Source organism: Mus musculus, chromosome 18, assembly GCF_000001635.26.
Source record: "Mus musculus strain C57BL/6J chromosome 18, GRCm38.p6 C57BL/6J".
NCBI classification, from domain to species: domain Eukaryota; kingdom Metazoa; phylum Chordata; class Mammalia; order Rodentia; family Muridae; genus Mus; species Mus musculus.
Window position 1 is genome coordinate 87668991 of NC_000084.6, and position 24350 is coordinate 87693340.

Sequence of the window (24350 nt, forward strand, 5' to 3'; positions counted from 1 at the left end):
GTTTTTAAGAATGGAGGCTCAGGTGCTAACACTAAATATTTTATCCCCAGGGGAAAAAAAAAGTACAAAGTATAAGCTTCCCTTGATTCTACAGAAATCATTTTCAGGAAACCTTTTGACATCAATATCCTCTTAGACATCTTTCAGTGTTTAACAGTTTACAATCTTTTGGATCTTGAGATACTAATAGAAAATCAATAATTAAATGACTTCAAAGAAAAACATGATTAATCTATAAGTTAAACAATTAAAGTTTGTCTTATAATACTTTAAGATGTTAAAAACTTTACAATATTATTTCAATTTAGAATAAGAATCAGACTTTTATCTTAAAAATAAATCTTATAATTTTTGTATTATTGATGTTTTATTGTTTACATATGTTTCCATTGAACTTTTTAATAGACAGCTCTTATATTTTAATAATAAGTAGATGAACTGTTTATTTTTATTGTTATATAACTTTAACATAGCTTTCAATCCACAGGAAAAAATAGAATGTCTTTCCATATCTGTCCATAGGTAGGCTAATCTTTAATCCAATAAAATCTTCCACAATATTCTTAAATTCATGTGTGGGATAATATATTTACTTTGACCTAAGTGTATCAAAAAAATTGCAAGTGTAAGAAGCACATATGAGACAAATTGCAATCAATATTGGGATTCTGAGATAACTTTCTTATGCCCTTAGATATTGGTAAATTCTAAATAAAATCCATGGATTTATGTTACTCCTGTGTCTCTTTTAGACTGAATTTATACATACAAAATCAGTAATATTCCTGAATAATGAATATATGTGAGCATATAAGCTCAAAACTGTTAACAGGCTGAGTTTGATACTAGAATTCAACATGAAAAAAACAAGAATAAACTTGTATTTAAGTCTCAGGTTCTCAAATATACCAAGAACTTTCACTGACTGCCATATACTCAATATCTTTCTAAAGCAGAAATACAATCATCCCATATTAATTTTGGACCTCAAAACAACAAAGACCCAAACCACTCAATAGTATCCATCATGCTCCAAATAAAATGTAAAGCTTTGAAACATAAACATTCCAGAGTTCTTTCAGGCAATCCAGTGAAAATGGATCATTACTGCCCATGGACCGAACCTGTTCTTTATCAAATAAAACTGATCAATGAGTGAGTAGGTGGGCAGCAGGATTCTGACATTTTCTAAAGGAAGAAGAGAGAACTACTGTCCCAGATTCACAGAAAGTGTTTCCCTTAGTGTGGTTTTCTTGCTGCGAAGTGCATGAATAATCCATCTTTGTCTTGGGAAATCATGAACTTCTCTTAACCTGGACAAGCTCACCTTTCCTATCTCCACCATTTTGAAAAATTTCCTCCTACATTCAACAATGCAGTTCTTATGTCAGGGCTCATATCTGGATCTTTGTTTAGTCCTAGATACAAACAGCCTCTCTGTGCTCTTCTAATGTCCTTTATAGACTGGACTTAATACATATGTCATAAACATGATACAGTTTATCCTTCACTGTAATAAACGTTAGTTAAGGTTCTTTGAGGGTAGTGAACCTTTGTCTTACTCAGTTTAGGAACCAGTCTCAAAAATAAATTTGCCACTTGAGGGTATGTTTTGATGTGAGAAAAAAAAGGCTATAAGGATTTTAATGTTAAATAAAATTAATTCATTGAATGGGTGAATTTATCATGGTTTTAACTTTCTAGTAATATATATCATTTACTATCACTAAGTCATAAATTTAAGCCTCATATTTACACTCAAATAAAGATGCCCAACATTATTATATTATAAATTATATTATATTATAAATTATATTATAATTTATAAACCTATATATATATAAAACATGCATCATTGACAAGAGAGAAATGCCATCCACTTGAGACCATTACCGTATTTTGTTTGCAAGTTCATAGGAAATAATCACTAAGTTGAGCAATTTTCTGTATCTTCCTCAAACTTCTGGGCCTGGAGTGATTTTTCTTGAGGTGTATTTCTTAGTAGAGTGTATGTTTACGGCCAGATGATCCTATGCAAAACAGAAACATACACTGAAATTCTGATATATAATATTTCTAATTAGGTCAAAATTAAAATATTTAGGTTTTTTTTTTGAGACATAGGTGCATAAACCAAGAGACTGAAAATGTCTTTTAGCGTAAAAAGTAAATTCTCAGTGATCTGAAACTCAAAAATAAAATCCATTCCTGTCTATTTTTTCCAATGTTGAATTTTCCTGGAAAGTGTTACAGGAGTGATTAAATGAAGAATATAGAAGCCCTTTTTAATATATACATGTCAGATACTCTGTCTGCTAACCCCTGCAGAACCATCCAATCTGTTGTTTCCTACAAACCATTTCTATTTCACTGAAATGGCAATAAATACTGAAGGGAAACTATCTTCTCCTCAAGCCATTGTGTGCTTTTCATGATTTATGATCAACCTGAAGCCAACCAAAGAAATGAAGATAATAAAATCCTAGGCCTGTATGATAGGCCTGCCCTGGTAGACTCCATGCAGGGCCAGGGGACTTTTAGACTTGCTTGTTATGATGCCCACTGAGAATTTTCTTCAAGTGTCATGGTTCTCCAAGTGTCTCAAATATTTACAATTATAGAGCCATTTGTTTAAAGTATTTGTCTCCAGTCTGCTTTTATGGGAAGTTCCTGAGATAATTTAAATACTTAGTATGGATCTTTCAAATATCTGGACAATAAAAGAAATTAGTGTTCTGTACCTTATTCTGTCTGCTGCCTGATATTGTAAAGCTACGTTTCTGAGTCTTCCTAATTCAGGTACCTTCATAGACATTCCACATAATGCACATTTTTGATAAAATATGGACAAAACATGTTCTTTAAACATTTTAAAAACATATACTGTTCTTCATGTACAAACTAACAAACATGCATATTTGTAAATTGTTTGCATTGTGCTATAGTCTTCTTACTTGAGACCTTATCCTGACAACATAATTGAAGCAGAGTTACGATTACTATTGAAACTCATTAATTAGGTGTCCATGGCCTGCAGTTAACAAGATGAACATATGAACTGTTTCCCCTTTGTGAATTCTTCCAATTTTCACAGATGCAGATATGCTAGCATACTGTTATACCACAAGCCATCAGTCTCTATTAAGCACAATGGGTGACACTAATACCACACTGATGTTCTAGTAGCTGGGTTTTACAATGTCTCTGCTCACACATAAAACCTTTAAATGCTGCTTTTTGTTTTTACCAGCTCAATTAGTTTTCTTTGTTCCTTAGGGATGGTATTCCCAATAACACAAAAATAGTTTTTACTTCTCACATTCAGTAAAAGAAAGCTTTCTACAGAAGGAATAGAACAGTGCTTTAAGTGATATAGAACAAGCATTTCTTTCTCCATCTAGTTCATGGCATAGAATTTCGCACTGAAAATAACAGTTGCTAAAAATGTTTGGGCATGGAGCCATTAATATGTTTGGTGTGTGTGTGTGTGTGTGTGTGTGTGTGTGTGTGTGTGTGTGTGTGTGTGTTTATCTCTGTGTGTGTCTGTATCTGTAAAGAATAGAGGGATTTTCCATTTTTAAGGCTTATAAGGAGAAAAGTATGCTGTATTCTCAGCTTAGAATATAATAAAACTACTTTTACAACCACTTATCCAAAAACTAAAATCAACATATTTGTTATAGTCTTGAATCTAAAGAAAATTATCATGTTCTTTTGAAAACAAAAAACAAAAAACAAAAAGAAATAAACAAAAACCAAGGAAAGTTACTGGTGTGCTTTCTATTACTGTACTCAGTATCCTAATTCAAAGATGCTTAGGGGATGAAAGAAAGTATTAGGCCTACAGGTTCCTGTCCAACCTGGAGGAAAAAACAAAGCAAGAAACCAATACAGGAGACAGGAGGAAGTGAAGCAGAGACTTTGGAGGAATGCTGCCTACTAGCTTACTTCCCTTGGCTTACTCAACTTACTTTCATACATAATCCAGGACCACCTGACAAAGGTTGACACTTCCCACAGTGTTTATGAGTTAGTCATTAATCAAGAAAACAACAGTGAGATCTACTCACTCACTGACAATCAATGGAGTCAATTCCTCAAATGATGATTTTTCTTTCCAGGTGACTCTAATGTATGTAAAGTTGACAAAAACTAACCAACACAACTGACTGATAAATGCATGATACAAACTCACCACAGGCCACAGTGTAATGAGATCAAAGAAAAAAAAAAAAAAACAAATAGTGCAATGCCTGGAACTAGCTAATAGTATTCTGAGCTCCAAAGAACCTGAGCCACTGGGCCCCACATCTCTGGCCCTGCCCACACTCGACATACTGGTCTTTTTGTACCCACAGGCTGAATGTACTCACTGTTCTGGTATTTCTCAAATCTCCACTGCAACAGAGCATGTGTCTTTACCTATGGCCACCACTGCCCCCTCCTTGGAAACTCTAAAACTTGCTACATGGTATCAAGCCTCAGATTTTCTTCTTGACTCATGTAGTCCTACAGAGTCTATGACACTACTATTACATGAAACTTACCCATTATCAATATCAGCTGTCAGCTTGACATGCAATCACAATCCCTTCTAGACTATGAATTGGGTGTTCTACTCCAAGGAGAAAATATCCTGGAGATTTAACATTATATGTTAAATGATGCTGATATTTGTCAGTCATCCATAAATCTTCATCCCCGTTTGATCTGTATGGAATATCATAATAAAAATGTTTCATTTCACATTTAACAGAGACTACAATTACTTTGAAAGAGATAATTCTTCACTTGAGGGATTGACTCCATCAGATTGGCCCATGGGAATATTTGTGAGACATTTCTTGATTAATGAACAAGGGTGCCATTGCACTGTAGGCAGTGTTAGTCCTGGTCAGGTGATCCTTGTTTGTAGGAGAAAGCAAGCCAGTAAATATCGTTCTTCCTTGTCTATGCTTCATTTCCTGCCTCAATGAAGAACTCTCAATGAAGAACTTTAACTTGTAAGATGAACTAAACTTGTTCCTCTCCAAGTTGATTTTGGTCATGTTGTTTCAGTAACAGGAAATTAAAGAATACACAGCTCTATAGCTCATATCGCATCCTGATTTAATTATAAATAAGAAAACAAAGGGCATCAGAAGTCAATTTGGAACCTTTTAAAATAATCTATTGAAAATAATACATATTTTACAATAAATATCAGGCAAAATATGAGTCTTGTAAATAAATTTGATAAGAGAAACATTACAGTCAAAACCTCATTCTTCAGATATACCACAAAACATATACATAATGTTATTTGTTTTACTAAGGAATCAAATAGCTCTTAATCCTACCCCTGGTACATCAAGATTTGTGTTCAATTTATAAGGCTTAATTTTGTAAGTATTTCTACACTAATATTCCAACATTTTCATTTTGTGATTATGTTTTAGTCTCTTTATGTAAAAATTTCAATATCATTATGTTGTTTGAAAACATTTCCATAGTGATCATCTTAAAATATCTTTGTGTTAGTATTTATGGACATATATGTACAATTGATATTTATTAGACATTCATCATTGTTTTGTGGTTGTTGTGAGATTATTACATGTTTAATGATTTTAATAGCCTTTTGAACTGCTTATCACAGTATTGTTCCTTTCTTATAAATCAGAATAAATTAATACATGAGAATCTGGGCCAGAAACTCCAATAGCAAATGCTATGATGGATCTCAAGTTCAGTAAATTTTATCTCAAACACCCAGACTACTATGATATATTTGCAACACACATCAATACCTACTCCTGAGTTAACCCAATCAATATGAACTGATGAGATATGTATGTCGAATTTCAATATTTATTTAAAATAGGTGGCCTAATACCAAATAGCTTAGTAGCAGCAACATCTCACAATCTGCGTCAATGCAAAGGAATTTTAAATCATCCAAACCAAATCTGCCCCCCTTGACTTTTTACTACATAACACTTAAATGCTCTCAATAATGTCACTACTTATATAAGCTTAGGTTTCTTTGTAAAGGAAAAGTAATTTCTGTGTCACAGGATTATATGAATTAAATGAGCTAATATGCAGTAAAATCTTTGCAAAACTCCACACGTGAAGATAAAAGGAAAGGGTAGTCGATAGTATGGAGAGTTCCCATGCCTCAGTTTCATTTATGGTTAATATTTAATATATAATATAACAAATTTATTATTCATACTATATCTCTGTCAAAATATTGCTATTACAAATAATCTATACTTATTCAAGTTTTCTCGATATATTTTCAAAGCCTACTGTCAATCATCATTTCAGGATCCCAGAGAAGACACCATGCTATACTAAATTGATCTCCGGAGATTGAAACATTTTCTCAAATGTTTCCTGTCTCCTAGTATTTTTCTTTTTTGAGATGCAGTACCAAATAATTCACAGAATTTCTCAATTAGAACGTCTCACATATTTGTATCAGAACTGGATTTAAATTTTGACATTTGAAGATGGCCAGAACACCTCCTCTCCATATTGTGCCCAAAGCATTATTGGGTGTGACAGGACTTGTGCTGTCACAGTGATCTTACATTGAATGGTGCTTGCCTGCCTTTTCTCTCAGATCACATGCCAGCCAAGCTCTAATACCCTACTCTTTGGAAGGAGGTACAACCTATGGAGTGAGATTCAATGACCTCTTGTGTCTCTAAGGGCATTCTCATGCACGTGTCATTCAACCTCACAACCACAAGGACATAAACATAAATATATACACATATATGTGTGTGTGTGTGTGCAGATACAGACTATGACTTATTTCATCAATTAATTTATCATTTACAAGTATTCCTTTTCTCATAATGTGAAAGCTTTTAGTAGCCTCTTTTATCCTTATGACATTCTCCTATTTGAATCAGACTTACATTGGAATAATCTGTTTAATTCAATAAATAAGTAAAGACTGTTGTAACATATTATTGCTGGTATGGACTGTTTTCCTACTGATAACATTCTTAAAGGACTTAATACTTTCTACAAAGCCTTGGGTAAAATGTTTACTTATATTTCTAATTTCATATTTATCTATTCTAGTCAAAATATTGAATAAGAACCAAATTATTATTTTATTTAATGTTGTAAAATTATTCTATACAAAATATCTGAATTATTATGTGAAAGGCAGTGAGCAAAAATTCCAGTACGAATGTGTAATACCTCAGAAAATATTATAGAAAACACAGACAAAATTTATATGCATTATACTACATCTTCCCCTTAATATCATCAACACTTAGTACTTTTTTATAGTAGGCTATTTTAACTGAGGTTAAACTTAATGTTGAGTGAATTTTTCTTAAATTGATAAGAAAGGAAACAGAGAGATGATCCAGGAGTTAAAAGTGATTGTTGCACAAACATGAGAACCTGAGTCTGCACAGAACCTCTACCAGATAAGGAGGCCAGACATAGGACACACTCCTATGGCTGCAGTCCTAGGGTAGGGTCAGGATTACCAGGTCCTCAGTGCTACCTGGCAAGCCATTAATGAGCACCACGTTCAGAAACAAACAGACAAACAAAGAAACAAACAAACAAGCTTTTTCAAAAATTAACAAACAAAAAAGAGGGACTATAGAGAGAGACATTCTGACTTTGCCTTCTGGCTTCCACAGACGTGTGACTGGGCTAGTGAAGCCGGAAAAGCATATGCACGTATGTGTACACATATACACACCACATAGGTGTAAAACCAGAAACAAGTAGGGTAGAAGACAATTGAGAACGATGCTTATTGCCAACCTCTGGCCTCCACACATGTACCTCCAGATTTCCACACGCATCTTGACAGTTTTACCACCACCACCCATGTCCCTGTCCCCATGCACACATGTAGGAAAAAAAAAGATGTAATCATCATGAATTATCAAATATAAAAATAAGCTGAATTCTATATCTATCTGTATATAATGAATATCATAGGCTTATTCTGGTAAAAAGAGAAGACTGATTTTATGAGAATAATTAAGGTTGTTGCACATGCTTCTAACACTTCTTTATAATAAGCATGCTTCCAGAAAGAGAGAGTACTGAAGTGTATGTAAAAACCTTTCCTATTTCATGATACAGAATTTAACAATACAGGCTAGACATAAAGTGCTAATTATAAGTTCAACAACCTCACTTTTGTCATTTTAATTCTTAATTTTCTTTTACATTTTATGTTGTTATTTTAATATTGACCAATTTTGTAAAGTTTGTTTGCATAACCACATATTGATCTGTAAGCAGAGTGAACGTTGTAGCTTGTTGGTGAGTGCTGTTGGTTGATTCACTGTAATTTTGGATTCTGTACACCTCGTGCTGAGCACTGAGGTATTTGGTACACTTATCATACCTGTTGGATGCAGCTTCGTCTATGAGGCTTGATCTTTACAACTGTTAAAAAAAAAAAGGATGCTAATGTCATAATGAATGACACCACAAAAGAGCAAAACTGAAAGTGAAATGTATGACTCTGGAGTTCATATTAAGTTGTGAATTTTATATTCAGTCAACTCTTCACAATGGTCTGATCCATCCCCTGCAATATGTACTATAGAGAAAAATGTATCTTGGTATGGCATTGGAAGTCATTTTTTAAAGAATTTCTGGTACTTATTATTATTTTTTTAAATTCCACTGATTACCTTGTGTTGTTAATTTCTCCCTGTAACCTTTTTTTTTTTTTTTTGTGAATGCCTGCAGATTTTTCCTGGTTTAAATTTAGAATATAGTCATGAAATTATTGTCACGGAAATTAATTATAGTTCCTGGATCTGTGGCTTAAGATTTTTTTTCAAATCATATTTAAGACACCCCATTGTATTTAATGGCTATTCTTGATAGTCCTACTGAAAACTGTCAATCTTGCTTTTATTTCACCTGGAAATACTTGAAACCTACAGACATTATGTAGGAGGTAACTCTTTGGGGACTTGCTGCTTACATTTTTGATGTCATAAGATCATCTTTGAAATTCTCACATCACATGACTTTTTACTGCCTTTTAAGCATGATCCTGCTTTAGATATGATAGTTTATATTATCTTAAAACTATATTAAAGGAACTGGAGTAATGCTTCATTGGTTAACCATGAATGCCGCTCTTCCAAGGAATCTGAAATCAGTTACCAGCACTCATGTTACAAGGGCCCACAACTACCCATAACTGCAATTTCAGGAGATCTGATGCCCTCTTATAGCCTGCAAGGCAGGATATACACTTATTAACACACACACACACACACACACACACACACACACACACACACACACACACATAAAGTAAACATTAAAAATGATACACTAAAGCTATCTTGTTTTTTCTGTTATGCTTTTCTGTTTTAGTAGTCACATATTATATAACACCAATGCATCTTATGACCTGGCTATACATACATTTGTTAAATACATGAGCTTTGTTTTCAGGATTGACCATTTAGAATTGAGTAACCTAAATAGACTAACCTAATTGGCTTGTTCTTTCTTGGGAAAGTCTATTTCTATTGCTCTCAGCATCATTCATGGCTTGTAGATCTATGGGTAGAGTTGAGGCCCATGTCTATTGTTATTGTCTTTTCTCATCTCATATGTAGATAGCCATACATATATGTAACATCATAAAGGCTGAGGAGGTTGTATTAATGTGTTAAGAGATACATAGGCATGCACATACATGTATGTATGCAACAACAATTAATGAACAAAGAGAGCATGAACTTAAAATATATCGAGTATAGGGCTTGTAGGTTGAAAAGGGAAGGAGAAAATGATGCAATTATATTAGTCTTTAAAAAAAATGAGTTTTCCTCTTAACTTTGCACTTTATGTCCTAGAGGTACATATTTTTATTTATTTATTTTATGTATTTACATTCCAAATGTTGCCCCCTTTCCCAGTCTCCCCTCCGAGAGTTCTTTACCCTATCTTCTCTCCACTTTGCCTCTGAGAGTATGGTCCCACACTGACCCACCACCCTGCTTCTGACCCAACCATCCATCCCCCTCAGAAAGAAGATTTGGTTTTTATTTTATGTATTTAAGAAAGCATTCCTATTTTATTTGCCTAGACTTAGTTAAATTTTAGCTTTAAAATCTGCATGTTTCCTTAATATTTGTGTGTGTATGTGTGTGTGCAGTCCACCAGCCTAAGTTCATGAAGCCAGATAAAATAGTATTCAGGAGTTAGAGGATCTTTATTTTTCTACATCGTACTCACAGCTAATATTTATCAGCAATAATGTTAGCTCCAGAAAAATCTTTATAAAGTTCAATAGTTCCTTCTATTCCCAGTCTATTGTCTCCATAAGGAAAGATAGTTTCTTTCTGAAATGAATGGATGCAAGATTACATAAAAAATGTCTACTGTTTGTGATCATATGATTTTTTCAGCTTTATTAACAAGATAGGTTATATTTGTTGATTTTTGAAGGCATGAATGTAAGCTTTGAATACTTTTACTGATTCTTTTTTATGCTGCTAGGCAGCTTTTGCATTTCTATATTGGATTGTTACTGCATTAGAGGAGGGTTTTTTTATCTATTTTATGGGAATTATTAGCCTGCAATTTTCCCTTTTATGATAACTTTAAATTAACTGAAATTAGGGTTATATTGTTTTCCTAGCATGAGGGAGGTCATGTTTCTACAGCTAACAATTACTATAAGAGAAACAGACCTCAGATTATTGGTGTCCTTTCTCCCTGAAGTGTTTGATATAATGTAATAAAGCACGGGCTTCCTGCTGCTTCTCTTCTTGTATCTTTCTTTTCTTCAGTTTGGCTAAATAGAATCACATTCATTTCCTGCATCACTTTACTTCATTTGTGCATACTTTGTACTCTTTATAGAGATGATATTGAGAATATTTCTTTTCTCTTTCTTCTTTCTTTTTTGTTTGTTTCTTTCTTTATCTTTCTTTCTTTCTTTTCTTTTCTTTCTTCTTTTATTGGCTTCTTTTGTTTGTTTGTTTGCTTGCTTGCTTATTTGAAAGTAGACTCTTGTCTCATATAACACATCCCGACCACAATTTTTACTCCCTTCACTCTTCTCAGATCCTCCAACAGCTCTCATCTCCCACAAATCCATCCCTCTGTTCCCTTCAAAAACAAAAACAAAATCATGCCTCCAAGAGACAGCAACCAAACACAACAAAGCAAGACACAATAAGGAAAAGAAAAAAAAGTGCTTATATCTAGGTTGAAAAGACAATCCAATAGGAGGAAAGGAGTCACAAGAGCAGGCAAGAGTCAGAGACACATCTACTCTCACTGTTAGAATTCCCACAAAAACAAGCTATATAACCATAACATATACATAGAGACCCTGGTACACACCCTTGCATGTCCCATCTTTTTCTTTCTCTTTTTTTTTTAATTAGGTATTTTCCTCATTTACATTTCCAGTGCTAGTTGGTATACAAGCTAAAAATTTTCATCATTTTTTTTATACTTATGTCCTGTTATACTTTGTTTTAATTAGTTCTTTTTTCACTGTCCTTTTATAAATTAACTTTTATCTAGTGTAAATTATATAATTTATCTCATTTGTACATATTTTATATTTTAATTCCTTGATAATAGGTAAAATCTATTTTTATCAACTTTATAATTCCCATCTTCTCTGGGTCTTGTCTCTATCTTCTTCCATCTTTTCTTTTAAGTCCCTTTGGTTGCATGCTTTCTGTGTTTCCTAATCTTTAATTGTGTACTCACAACTGAGTTTAAAAACAGTAGGACACTATTGTGTCACACTGTACCTACCTAAGGAATTATTTCTTCCTCTTTTGGGACCTAAGTTTCAGTGAGTATGTCTACAGCCCAGAATCTAGTGAGCCCCTGAGGGCAGCAAGACTCTTCAATGTCCTGTTACACCAGACCTTTGGTATGATTTCATGTTCTTTCATTAAAATCTGACGCGGTTTCTTTTCTTCTGTCACAAAACCCTTCCAGTAATTTTGTATTTTTTTCAAAGCTTTCTGAAGTCTCCTCTCTCATCACAAAGTTCTGGCCCTGTGCTCAGCCGTCATGCATGAAATACATTTGACTGTGGCCTCCTTGTTTTTGTTTGTTTTGTTGTTTGCATCTTTGGTTTTTGTCATTTTATACTAATTTTTAAGCACTAAAACAATCACCAAATCAAAGTTTGGATCAAGATATAAAAAAAAAAAATAAGGTCTGCTTTTTCATCTTCCCTAAACATCATAATTTTGGAAGAAGTTATCAATTGTGATGAGAAGACCTTCCATTTTAAAATCTACCACACATCCCTGCATGATTATCAGGAAGATCACTTTAGATTTTATCCCACAGTGGCAGATATCCACAACAGAATGATTTTTTTTTTTTTTTGGTACCAGAATTCATAAATCATTGTGTTGCAGCACAAGCAACTCTTTCCATTTGCCTAGAGTTCTCTACAATCCTACAATATAATCCTATAATCCTGTTGCAAATATCTTCAATATTCTTTTCAGTTCACTGTGTGTTATAATGATGATACTGACTTCTGCATAACTTTAAAATTCTGATATTTTAATTGTTAATACACTCAGGGCAAATTTTCATTATTTATGAGTATTAGAATTTTACATTTATACTGATTTTATGTCATTGCCTCATTGTTGTGATGGTGATTCTGTTAAAAATAAGAAAAGATCCGATTTTCCCTTTTGTTTTGTTTTGTTTTGTTTGTTTTTGTTTTTGTTTTGTTTTGTTTTGTTTTTTGTTTGTTTGCGTGTTTGTTTTTCCAAGACAGGGTTTCTCTGTGTAGCCCTGGCTGTTCTGGAACTCACTCTGTAGACCAGACTGGCCTCGAACTTAGAATCAATTTCCCTCTTTTGTAATGTGTTTTAACTTAATAAACAAAGAATTATAGAAAGCAATCAATAGCCATAGCCTTGGGGCTGATTTGTTAAATTTCATATATCATCTATGAGTTAACTTTGAATACGTTTTTCTGTTAATATGGTACAATCTCACACATTTACTCAGATTTTACGGGTTACATGTAGAAAATTGAACAAAACTTATTTGTGAAGTTCCCCACCCACCTGCTCTCATTTTCATATCGCTTCTCTGGTCACTGTTGAGACCATCAAGGTCTGACTCTGCAGACTTTGCTAGGCCAACATTGCTTTTGTTCTTTTAATAGCTGTTTGTTAGGCCTTTAATTCTTGCACTGTGTTTTTGTATTTTCCTAACTGCTTTGTGAAATTCTGTCTTGCAGCTGATGTGTTTAGCTTCATGAGAAATGCAGACCATCATTGTCATAAGCATAGCCAACATTCTCAATGAAAGACATTCTTGTTGGATATCCATTGGCTTGACAGAGGTTTGTGATTCCTTTACTTCCAAATTACTTAACAGCTTTTGAAAAGACAACATGAAAGTTCTCATATCTCTGGCTATTTAATTTTTTTTCTTTAACTGGATTTTATCAAATATTTATATCATGTTTAGTTTCTTTATTTCTGATTCATCATTGGGGTAGCTTGAATAATAATAACCCCCACAGACTCATATATTTGAATACTTGATCCCCAGTTGCTCAAACTGTTTGGGAAGGATTAGGAGATATAGCTTTGTTGAAGGAGGTGTATCATGGGGCTGTGAGATTTCCAGAAGCCCAAGCAATTTCCAGTGCATCAATCTTCTCGGTATTGTGTCTCAGGTGTGAGAGCCCAGGTGGTGCACTAGTGCCATGTTTGCTTGTTTGATTCCTACCGTGATGGCCATGGACTCTAAGCTTCTGAACCTGAAAGCCTCAAATAAGTTTTTTTTTTTCTATGAATTACCTAGATCATGGTTTCTTTTTTAAATTTTTATTGCTTTATTTTTTTTTACATTTCAAATGGTATCCCCTTCCTGGTTTCCCCTCTGCAAACCCTCTATCCTACCCCTCCCTAACCCCTGTTTCTAAGAGGGTTCTCCACCACCCAACCAAACACTCCCATCCTATCATTATCCTCAGCTGGGACTTTCACAGGACCAAGGGTCTCCCCTCCCATTGATGCCAGATAAAATTATCCTCTGCCACATATGCAGCTGGAGCTATGGGTCCCGCCATGTGTATTCTTGTGTTGGTGGTTTAGTCCTTGGGAGCTCTGGTTTCTTACAACAGTTATAGGAAATGAACTTTGACAATAAGTTTATTCTAACCCACAGCTTAGCTGTGTGATAATTTGCAAAGGTGTAAAATCTTACATTGCGTTTATTGAATCACCACTGTTTAAGATTAGTACAATTAAAACGTGTGAATTTGTGTTTCTTTTTTTTTTTTTCTTTCCTTCCTCATCTTTTAGTTTAAATTCTGTTTGGAGAACTGGATTAGTGGCTCAATTCCAGATCATAAGAACATAAAACTCATTTCTTTCTATTGGATATTTAAAATAGTGCATTCAATGATATCCAAATTCTCTTTTGTATTTGTTATTTATCAGAGCTGCTACATGATCCAAGAATAGCAGCATGTAACGTTATAAATGACTAAAACTGTGTCTTATATTAGGCCCTCAATAATGAGGCTTTGTATTTGTCTGTCTTTTAACTTCTATAAAAACATGTAATAAAGGCACCTGAAAAATTTTCATAGCCTATAATGGAATTAAATTATGGTGTTTTAACTTCCAGATATATTTTTAAAGAAAATATTTAATAAAATGAGGAATGTGTAGTTTTGTAGAGACAAAATGTGAACCTTATTTGATTAGTACTTAGGCAATGAGGGCATTGAGAGTCCTCGTGGCTCCACCTCAAATTTAAACAATCTGATTACTCTAATTGACTCAAAATTAATATTTTATCATTTAGATTTGGTTAAAATATGTTCTTCTTACTAATGATTGAATTTTAATATGATTAGTAGATAATAATGATCAGGTACATAAACAATTTATCTAAAAACTTATACCTCACTTTCTTTGCATTTCTAATGAACTATTTTCTTTACATATTTGTGAGTTTTTTTCTGTCAAATAATAAATTTACTCTGAGTTTATACATTTCTACAGTTATCATAAATTCAAAATATTCTTTTTCTGTGTTATTATATTTTTATTATTTAAAATCTAAATTTAAGTATATTTTGACTATTCTTTCTGTCTTGTAAGTCCTTCTAGATTTTCTCCCACACTACCCACCCAACTTTAATTTCCTTATCGAAAAACAAACAAATATACAATAAAATAATGAACCCTCAAAAACCAAGAAAATAAAATGAAGCCATTTCCCCCAAAGAAAGGAAACACACACACACATACCCCAAACTGTAAGCAAATAGAAGAACACACAAACTGTGGAGTCCACTATATGTTGTTCAACTATTCCTGAATGAGACATGTTCTGGAGCTGGAGTGGTTGGTATATCCTGTGTCACTCTAGTAGAGAAAATGCAATTTCCCTCTTTCACCGTCTATGATGTTTGCATTTTCTTGTGGTTCTGCATAGGCCAGCAGTGAACATAGTTGAGCAAGTGTCCTTGTAGTAGGATGAAGCATCCTTTGGGTATATGCCGGAGACTTGTATAGCTGGATCTTCTCAAATCTTCTGGAGGAATAGCCAAACTGGTTTTCATAGAGTCTGTACTACTATGAGCAATGCATGAGGTTTTCTCTTACTTGCATCCTTGCCAGTATCAAGTGTCACATTCTGTTGATATTAGCCATTCTGACAGGTGTAAAATGGAACCTTCAAGTAGTTCTCTTTGCATTTCCCTCATGAATAAGGATATTGGACACTTCTGTAGGTGTTTCTCAGCCATTTGAGTTTCCACTATTGATAATTCTGTTTAAACCTGTACCCTATATTTAATAGGGTTATTGGTTTTTTGGATGTCTAATTTATTGAGTTCTTCATATATTTTGAATAATAGCCTTTGATGGGAAATAAAATTAAGCATCACAAAAAGAAGTAGCCTTCCTGTATACAAATGACAAACAGATAAAGAAGATCTGGGAAACATCAAATAATATCAAATATCTGATCAAGCAAGTGAAAGGCTTACATGATAAAAAATTAAAGTCACTGAAGAAAGAATCTGGAGACGATATCAGAAAATGGAAAGGTCTCCCATGCTCATGGATTAGTAGGAGTAACAGTAAAAATAGACATCATACTAAAAGAAATCTACAGATTCCATACAGTCCCCATAAAAATTTCAACATAATTCTTCACAGATATTTTAAGGCCAATTCTCAGCTTCATATGGAAACACAAAAATACACAAGCCAGCTAAAACAACAACAACAACCCAAATAATAAATATCTACTAGAGGTTTCACCATTTCTTTTTATTTATTTATTTATTTATTTATTTATTACGTATTTTCCTCAATTACATTTCCAATGCTATCCCAAAAGTCCCCAATACCCTTGCCCCCCCCCCCACTTCCCTACCCACCCATTCCCAATTTTTTTGGCCCTGGCATTCCCCTGTACTGGGGCATATAAAGTTTGTGTGTCCAACGGGCCTCTCTTTCCAGTGATGGCCGACTAGGCCATCTTTTGATACATATGTAGCTAGAGTCAAGAGCTCCCGGGCACTGGTTAGTTGTTTGGAGCTGTGTCACCATTTCTACCTCAAGTTGTACTACAAAGTTATCGTAATTAAACATGATATTGACCGAAACAAAAACAACAACAAAAACAAAAGTAAACACTGTTGATAACAGAATCAAATTGAAAACCCAGACATAAGGCCACATACTTATGGATGTCTGATATTTTATTTCTATGTTTTTTTTTTCATTTTTAAAAAAAGGATAGGAATACACACTGGAGGACAAAAGACAGCATCTTCAATAAGTGACACTGGTCAGACTGGATGGCTGCATTTAGAAGACTCCAAGCTGATCCAGAGTTATCACCCTGCACAAAAACTGAACTCCAAGTGGATGAAAGACCTTAAAATAAAACCAGATACATGGAACCCAATAGAAGAGAAAATGGTGGATAACCTTGGACTCACTGGCACAGGACAGACTTTCTGAACAGAACACCATTAGCACAGGCACTAAAATCAACAGTTAATAGATGGGATCTTATACAACTAAAAAAGCTTCTACATGGCAAAGAACACCATCATTCAGACAAAGTGGCTGCCTACAGAATGGCAAAATATTTTTACCAATTGAAAAATTCTTATATTTACATTTTATTGATTACTATATGACAAAGAGATACATTTAAGAAAAATGGATATCAGTATAACTGTATTTTATTAAAATATTTATTTAATATGCTTATCAGACATAAATATGTACTGGTCATGTTCAAAACTCAGGCAGAGTTGATAAGAAATTTCAGTACCAACATCTACCCAATTAATACTGTTTTAGTAGAAGTATTCATTTGTCCCCTATTGATACCTATATTCCAGTATTTACATTGGCAGAAGCTGTCATATATAAAGAACTGAAATATAAATTCATTTTCAATGAAAGACATATTGTGATATTGTTATTAAGTAAATTGTTTTCATCATAAGCTATGTTCAAAATTAATACCAATTTTTGTGTTCTCCATGAATTAACAGTCCATCTGTTCTGAGGCACACAAGAGTATTGTAATTTGGCAAATGCCAACAACATAGCTGTTGTTGAGGCTTGGCCTTTTGCTGTGTATTGCAATGCTAAATACTAGCCTCCAAGACCTGTTTGTCGCCCAGAGATGAGAGAATCTGCACATAGACCCAAAAAACTCTATGTAGCCTTGCCCTCCAAGTTATTCCTGCCTGGTCAATAAACATGCCTACAGTCTGTAGCTGGGCAGAAGAGAGATTAGTGGACTTTTTTTCCCCTCAGGATTGGGGTTAGAGGCAGGGACCATGAAGAAAAGGTGAGAAGGTGTAGAGAGGAGAGATGCCATGGGGTAGAGTATATAGGTGAATCATGAAAACATGGCCATGATTGTTGACCAATTGGAGCAGCCCAGATAGAACATGGCAAATTATAACGGGGTTATTGGTAAGGAAGAAGACATAATATCATAGAGGTGGATATCCATCCAGATCTAGTACTGATTAAGGCTTATTATAAATGTAAAAATTGCATGTCCTTTATCTGTGAACTAAACAACCAAAGATGGGACAGTAACCCCAACTGAAATTAAGTATTTACTACAACAAATTGCAATAAGTTTTTGTTTTATTTTATAATACTACAGCTAAAATGAAATTCTTCTGCATGGTATGCAAGTACAGATCACTGATCTCAACCCCCAACACATTCTTTCCTTTTTTTTTTTTTTAAGATCCCAGAGTTGGCCTGGACTTCACTGTGTAGACAAGGTCTTAAATTGGTGATTCTCCTCCCTAAGACACTTGGGTAGCTAGGAATAGAAATATGCATATTGCACTTGGCTTTCAATGCCCTTGTAAATAGTGACATCTTTACTGAAATGTGGGGGTAAGAAAATAATTCAAACTACTTCAGGACAAGCCTGACGCTTGGATAGTAAGCATTTACACTAAATTAAATGAGTGACTGAAATATCCAAGATACATATGGGCTATTTTAAATATACTCTGAAGGCAGTGCACACAGAATTGTTAGTATGCAGGGAAGTGGATGAAATGTCAGGCAGAATGCCAAATGGATATTGCTTTTGTACTTTTTTTTCATGCTCAATAACAGATCAGTTGTATTGTTGGATAGTGAAAGAATGAATACACTAGAAAAAAATATTTGGAATAAAGAACAGGAGATCTTTTGCAAAAGTAACCAAACAGCGCATTTTAATCCCTAAAATGGAGTGAAATGTTTTTGTATTCTTGTTTGCACAGTTTTTAGGACAAATAATATACTGTAGTCCTTAGTAGATGCTACGTATGTGATTGGATGGGTTGTGCACCAAATAGAAGCATGCTCTAACTTTCATTTATCACCAGGGAGTAATTCCTTCATCATTGTGTAAAATAGTCATTTATAGTTAATGCAGTGTTATATCAATTCATTAATCCTTAACAAGATCCTTTTCTACAGAGGTAAAGATTCGTCATCATGAAGTATTAAATTCAATCTCATGATAAAGCATCTCAGTGAAAATGCCCAATGGCAAATGCAATCTGTGAGGACAATACGCAAAAATGTATGACCTGCCAGTGAGGACTGGAGTGATAGTTAGAGTTAATTTTCACAGAGACAAAGGGATACTGAGTTTGATTAACAGCTCCATACTGAGAAGTAGCAAGACCCACTTAGCCAGTACTTTCTGTTCTGTTCGTTTTAAGTCCTCTTGCCAGGCAGTGAAGGAATTCATTTTTTCCTGACTCCTCTCAACTGAGAAACAGGAGAAGAGCTGAGAAATTTTCATGTGACATGAAAACTCAGCCTGTCATTGCATTTTTCAACTCTTCATTATGCCTTCAACGTGGAACATAAGTGCTAATGAAATTCCTGGAGCCTCACTGTAACTGTTGATTGAATTTCTGCACATTGTGAGAATCATTGAATGCACTTAATGTGGGATGCAAGGTTGTATTCCCTATGTAACAGTTTGAATTGAGCACCTACTATGTAATAACTTTCTGAGCTACTTTACTTTACATGCAGTGTTTACACTGCTCATAACATAATTGTATTAACTAAAGGAGCTAGCTAATAATTTATCAAGGCACGAATAGCTGTATAACTAGCAATCCATAAATTTCTCTTTATACAAGATTTATATAAATCTTAATATATATGTATTTATCACATAATTATTTTAAGAATATATGTTGAAATTAATGCAAATTATCTTACATCTCTTATATAGTACATATTATATAATTTCATATGGAATAAAAGATGCAATATACTAGCATAGTGTCTTAGGTAGGGTTTTACTGCTGTGAACAGATACTGTAACCAAAGCATGTCTTATAAAGGACAACATTTGATTGGGGCTGTTTTACAGGTTCAGAGGTTCAGTTCATTATCATCAAAGTGGAAGCATGGTAGCATATAGACAGGCATGGTACAGGCAGAGGTGAGGGTCCTACATCTTCATCTGAAGTCTGCTGGTGGAAGACTGACTTCCAGGCAACTAGGATAAGGGTCTTAAAGCCAACACTCACAGTGACACACCTATTCCAACAAGGCTACACCTACTCCAACAGGGTAACACCTTCTCATAGTGCCACTTCCTGGGCCAAGCATATGCAAACCATTACAGATAGTATTATTATAAAGATTTAAAATTGACAAATATGGAGAGGTACCCCTCTCCCACAGATACGTTGTAGGTTTAATCAAGAGGGTATTGATTCTGAAAGCTGTCTCAGTATTTTAAGCAGTTCATTTTGCACCTATATTGGATCACTAAAAGAGACTTTGCTTATTTATTCATAGCTGTAAATCTGTTATACGTTCATCATCCTATATAGTTTAATTAAAATACCATATAGTATATACAATCTGCATAACTCACTTTAGTTTGGATAAGTGTTCCTCAACAGACAAAATGTTTGTTGTGCAAGGTCTTGATTGTCAAGGCATGCTTGATAACTGAGGCTTTGTAGGGTGTTTTGAGATAACTGTGGATGTGGTTGTAAAGAGAATTATGGGATTCCAACACAGTCTTTGTTTTTAGCCTCCTGGCTGATGAGGTGAATGGTCATGTTGGGTCACACTGCTTTAGTATTGCTATGAGTATGAGCTATGGGGTAAATCAAGCTGGTAATTCACTGGGTGAAACTTATTTTTGAGCCAAAACAGAACCATTCCTCTTTTTAAATTAATCATTCTAGGTATATTTTTATCACCATGCTAAGAACACAACTGATGGTTGTTTATTCCTCTGTCTTCTTACCTTAAAAAATAATATTTCACAATTATGTTGCTTAGATTTTTTTCCATTTTTATTAGGTATTTAGCTCATTTACATTTCCAATGCTATACCAAAAGTCCCCCATACCCACCCACCCCCACTCCACTACCCACCCACTCCCCCTTTTTGGCCCTGGCGTTCCCCTGTACTGGGGCATACAAAGTTTACGTGTCCAATGGGCCTCTCTTTCCAGTGATGGCCGATTAGGCCATCTTTTGATACATATGCAGCTAGAGTCAAGAGCTCCGGGGTACTGGTTAATTCATAATGTTGTTCCACCTATAGGGTTGCAGATCCCTTTAGCTCCTTGGGTTCTTTCTCTAGCTCCTCCATTGGGAGCCCTGTGATCCATCCATTAGCTGACCGTGAGCATCCACTTCTGTGTTTGCTAGGCCCCGGGATAGTCTCACAAGAGATAGCTACATCTGGGTCCTTTCAATAAAATCTTGCTAGGGTATGAAATGGTGTCAGCGTTTGGATGCTGATTATGGGGTGGATCCCTGGATATGGCAGTCTCTACATGGTCTATCCTTTCATCTCAGCTCCAAACTTTGTCTCTGTAACTCCTTCCATGGGTGTTTTGTTCCCAATTCTAAGGAGGGGCATAGTGTCCACACTTCAGTCTTCATTCTTCTTGAGTTTCATGTGTTTAGCAAATTGTACCTTATATCTTGGGAATCCTAGGTTTGGGGCTAATATCCACTTATCAGTGAGTACATACTGTGTGAGTTCCTTTGTGAATGTGTTACCTCACTCAGGATAATGCCCTCCAGGTCCATCCATTTGGCTAGGAATTTCATAAATTCATTCTTTTTAATAGCTGAGTATTACTCCATTGTGTAGATGTACCACATTTTCTGTATCCATTCCTCTGTTGAGGGGCATCTGGGTTCTTTCCAGCTTCTGGCTATTATAAATAAGGCTGCTATGAACATAGTGGAGCATGTGTCCTTCTTACCAGTTGGGGCATCTTCTGGATATATGCCCAGGAGAGGTATTGCTGGATCCTCAGGTAGTACTATATCCAGTTTTCTGAGGAACCGCCAGACTGATTTCCAGAGTGGTTGTACAAGCCTGCAATCCCACCAACAATGGAGGAGTGTTCCTCTTTCTCCACATCCACGCCAGCATCTGCTGTCACCTGAATTTTTGATCTTAGCCATTCTGACTGGTGTGAGGTGGAATCTCAGGGTTGTTTTGATTTGCATTTCCCTGATGATTAAGGATGTTGAACATTTTTTCAGGTGCTTCTCTGCCATTCGGTATTCCTCAGGTGAGAATTCTTTGTTCAGTTCTGAGCCCCATTTTTTAATGGGGTTATTTGATTTTCTGAAGTCCACCTTCTTGAGTTCTTTATATATGTTGGATATTAGTCCCCTATCTGATTTAGGATAGGTAAAGATCCTTTCCCAATCTGTTGGTGGTCTTTTTGTCTTATTGACGGTGTCTTTTGCCTTGCAGAAACTTTGGAGTTTCATTAGGTCCCATTTGTCAATTCTCGATCTTACAGCACAAGCCATTGCTGTTCTGTTCAGGAATTTTTTCCTGTGCCCATATCTTCAAGGCTTTTCCCCACTTTCTCCTCTATAAGTTTCAGTGTCTCTGGTTTTATGTGAAGTTCTTTGATCCACTTAGATTTGACCTTAGTACAAGGAGATAAGTATGGATCGATTCGCATTCTTCTACATGATAACAACCAGTTGTGCCAGCACCAATTGTTGAAAATGCTGTCTTTCTTCCACTGGATGGTTTTAGCTCCCTTGTCGAAGATCAAGTGACCATAGGTGTGTGGGTTCATTTCTGGGTCTTCAATTCTATTCCATTGGTCTACTAGTCTGTTTCTATACCAGTACCATGCAGTTTTTATCACAATTGCTCTGTAGTAAAGCTTTAGGTCAGGCATGGTGATTCCACCAGAGGTTGATTTATCCTTGAGAAGACTTTTTGCTATCCTAGGTTTTTTGTTATTCCAGATGAATTTGCAAATTGCTCCTTCTAATTCGTTGAAGAATTGAGTTGGAATTTTGATGGGGATTGCATTGAATCTGTAGATTGCTTTTGGCAAGATAGCCATTTTTACAATGTTGATCCTGCCAATCCATGAGCATGGGAGATCTTTCCATCTTCTGAGATCTTCTTTAATTTCTTTCTTCAGAGATTTGAAGTTTTTATCATACAGATCTTTCACCTCCTTAGTTAGCGTTACGCCAAGATATTTTATACTATTTGTGACTATTGAGAAGGGTGTTGTCTCCCTAATTTCTTTCTCAGCCTGTTTATTCTTTGTATAGAGAAAGGCCATTGACTTGTTTGAGTTTATTTTATATCCAGCTACTTCACCGAAGCTGCATTATCAGGTTTAGGAGTTCTCTGGTAGAATTTTTAGGGTTACTTATATATACTATCATATCATCTGCAAAAAGTGATATTTTGACTTCCTCTTTTCCAATTTGTATCCCCTTGATCTCCTTTTGTTGTCGAATTGCTCTGGCTAATACTTCAAGTACTATGTTGAAAAGGTAGGGAGAAAGTGGGCAGCCTTGTCTAGTCCCTGATTTTAGTGGGATTGCTTCCAGCTTCTCTCCATTTACTTTGATGTTGGCTACTGGTTTGCTGTAGATTGCTTTTATCATGTTTAGGTATGGGCCTTGAATTCCTGATCTTTCCAAAACTTTTATCATGAATGGGTGTTGAATCTTGTCACATGCTTTTTCTGCATCTAACGAGATGATCATGTGGTTTTTGTCTTTGAGTTTGTTTATATAATGGATTACATTGATGGATTTTCGTATATTAAACCATCCCTGCATTCCTGGAATAAAACCTACTTGGTCAGGATGAATGATTGCTTTAATATGTTCTTGGATTCGGTTAGCAAGAATTTTATTGAGGATTTTTGCATCGATATTCATAAGAGAAATTGGTCTGAAGTTCTCTATCTTTGTTGAATCTTTCTGTGGTTTAGGTATCAGAGTAATAGTGGCTTCATAAATTGAGTTGGGTAGAGTACCTTCTACTTCTATTTTGTGAAATAGTTTGTGCAGGACTGGAATTAGATCTTCTTTGAAGGTCTGATAGAACTCTGCACTAAACCCGTCTGGCCCTGGGCTTTTTTTGGCTGGGAGACTATTAATAACTGCTTCTATTTCTTTAGGTGATATGGGACTGTTTAGATGGTCAACTTGATCATGACTCAACTTTGGTACCTGGTATCTGTCCAGAAATTTGTCCATTTCGTCCAGGTTTTCCAGTTTTGTTGAGTATAACCTTTTGTAGAAGGATCTGATGGTGTTTTGGATTTCTTCAGGATCTGTTGTTATGTCTCCCTTTTCATTTCTGATTTTCTTAATTAGGATTTTGTCCCTGTCCCCTTTAGTAAGTCTAGCTAAGGGTTTATCTATCTTGTTGATTTTCTCAAAGAACCAACTCCTCATTTGGTTAATTCTTTGAATAGTTCTTCTTGTTTCCACTTGGTTGATTTCACCCCTGAGTTTGATTATTTCCTGCCGTCTACTCCT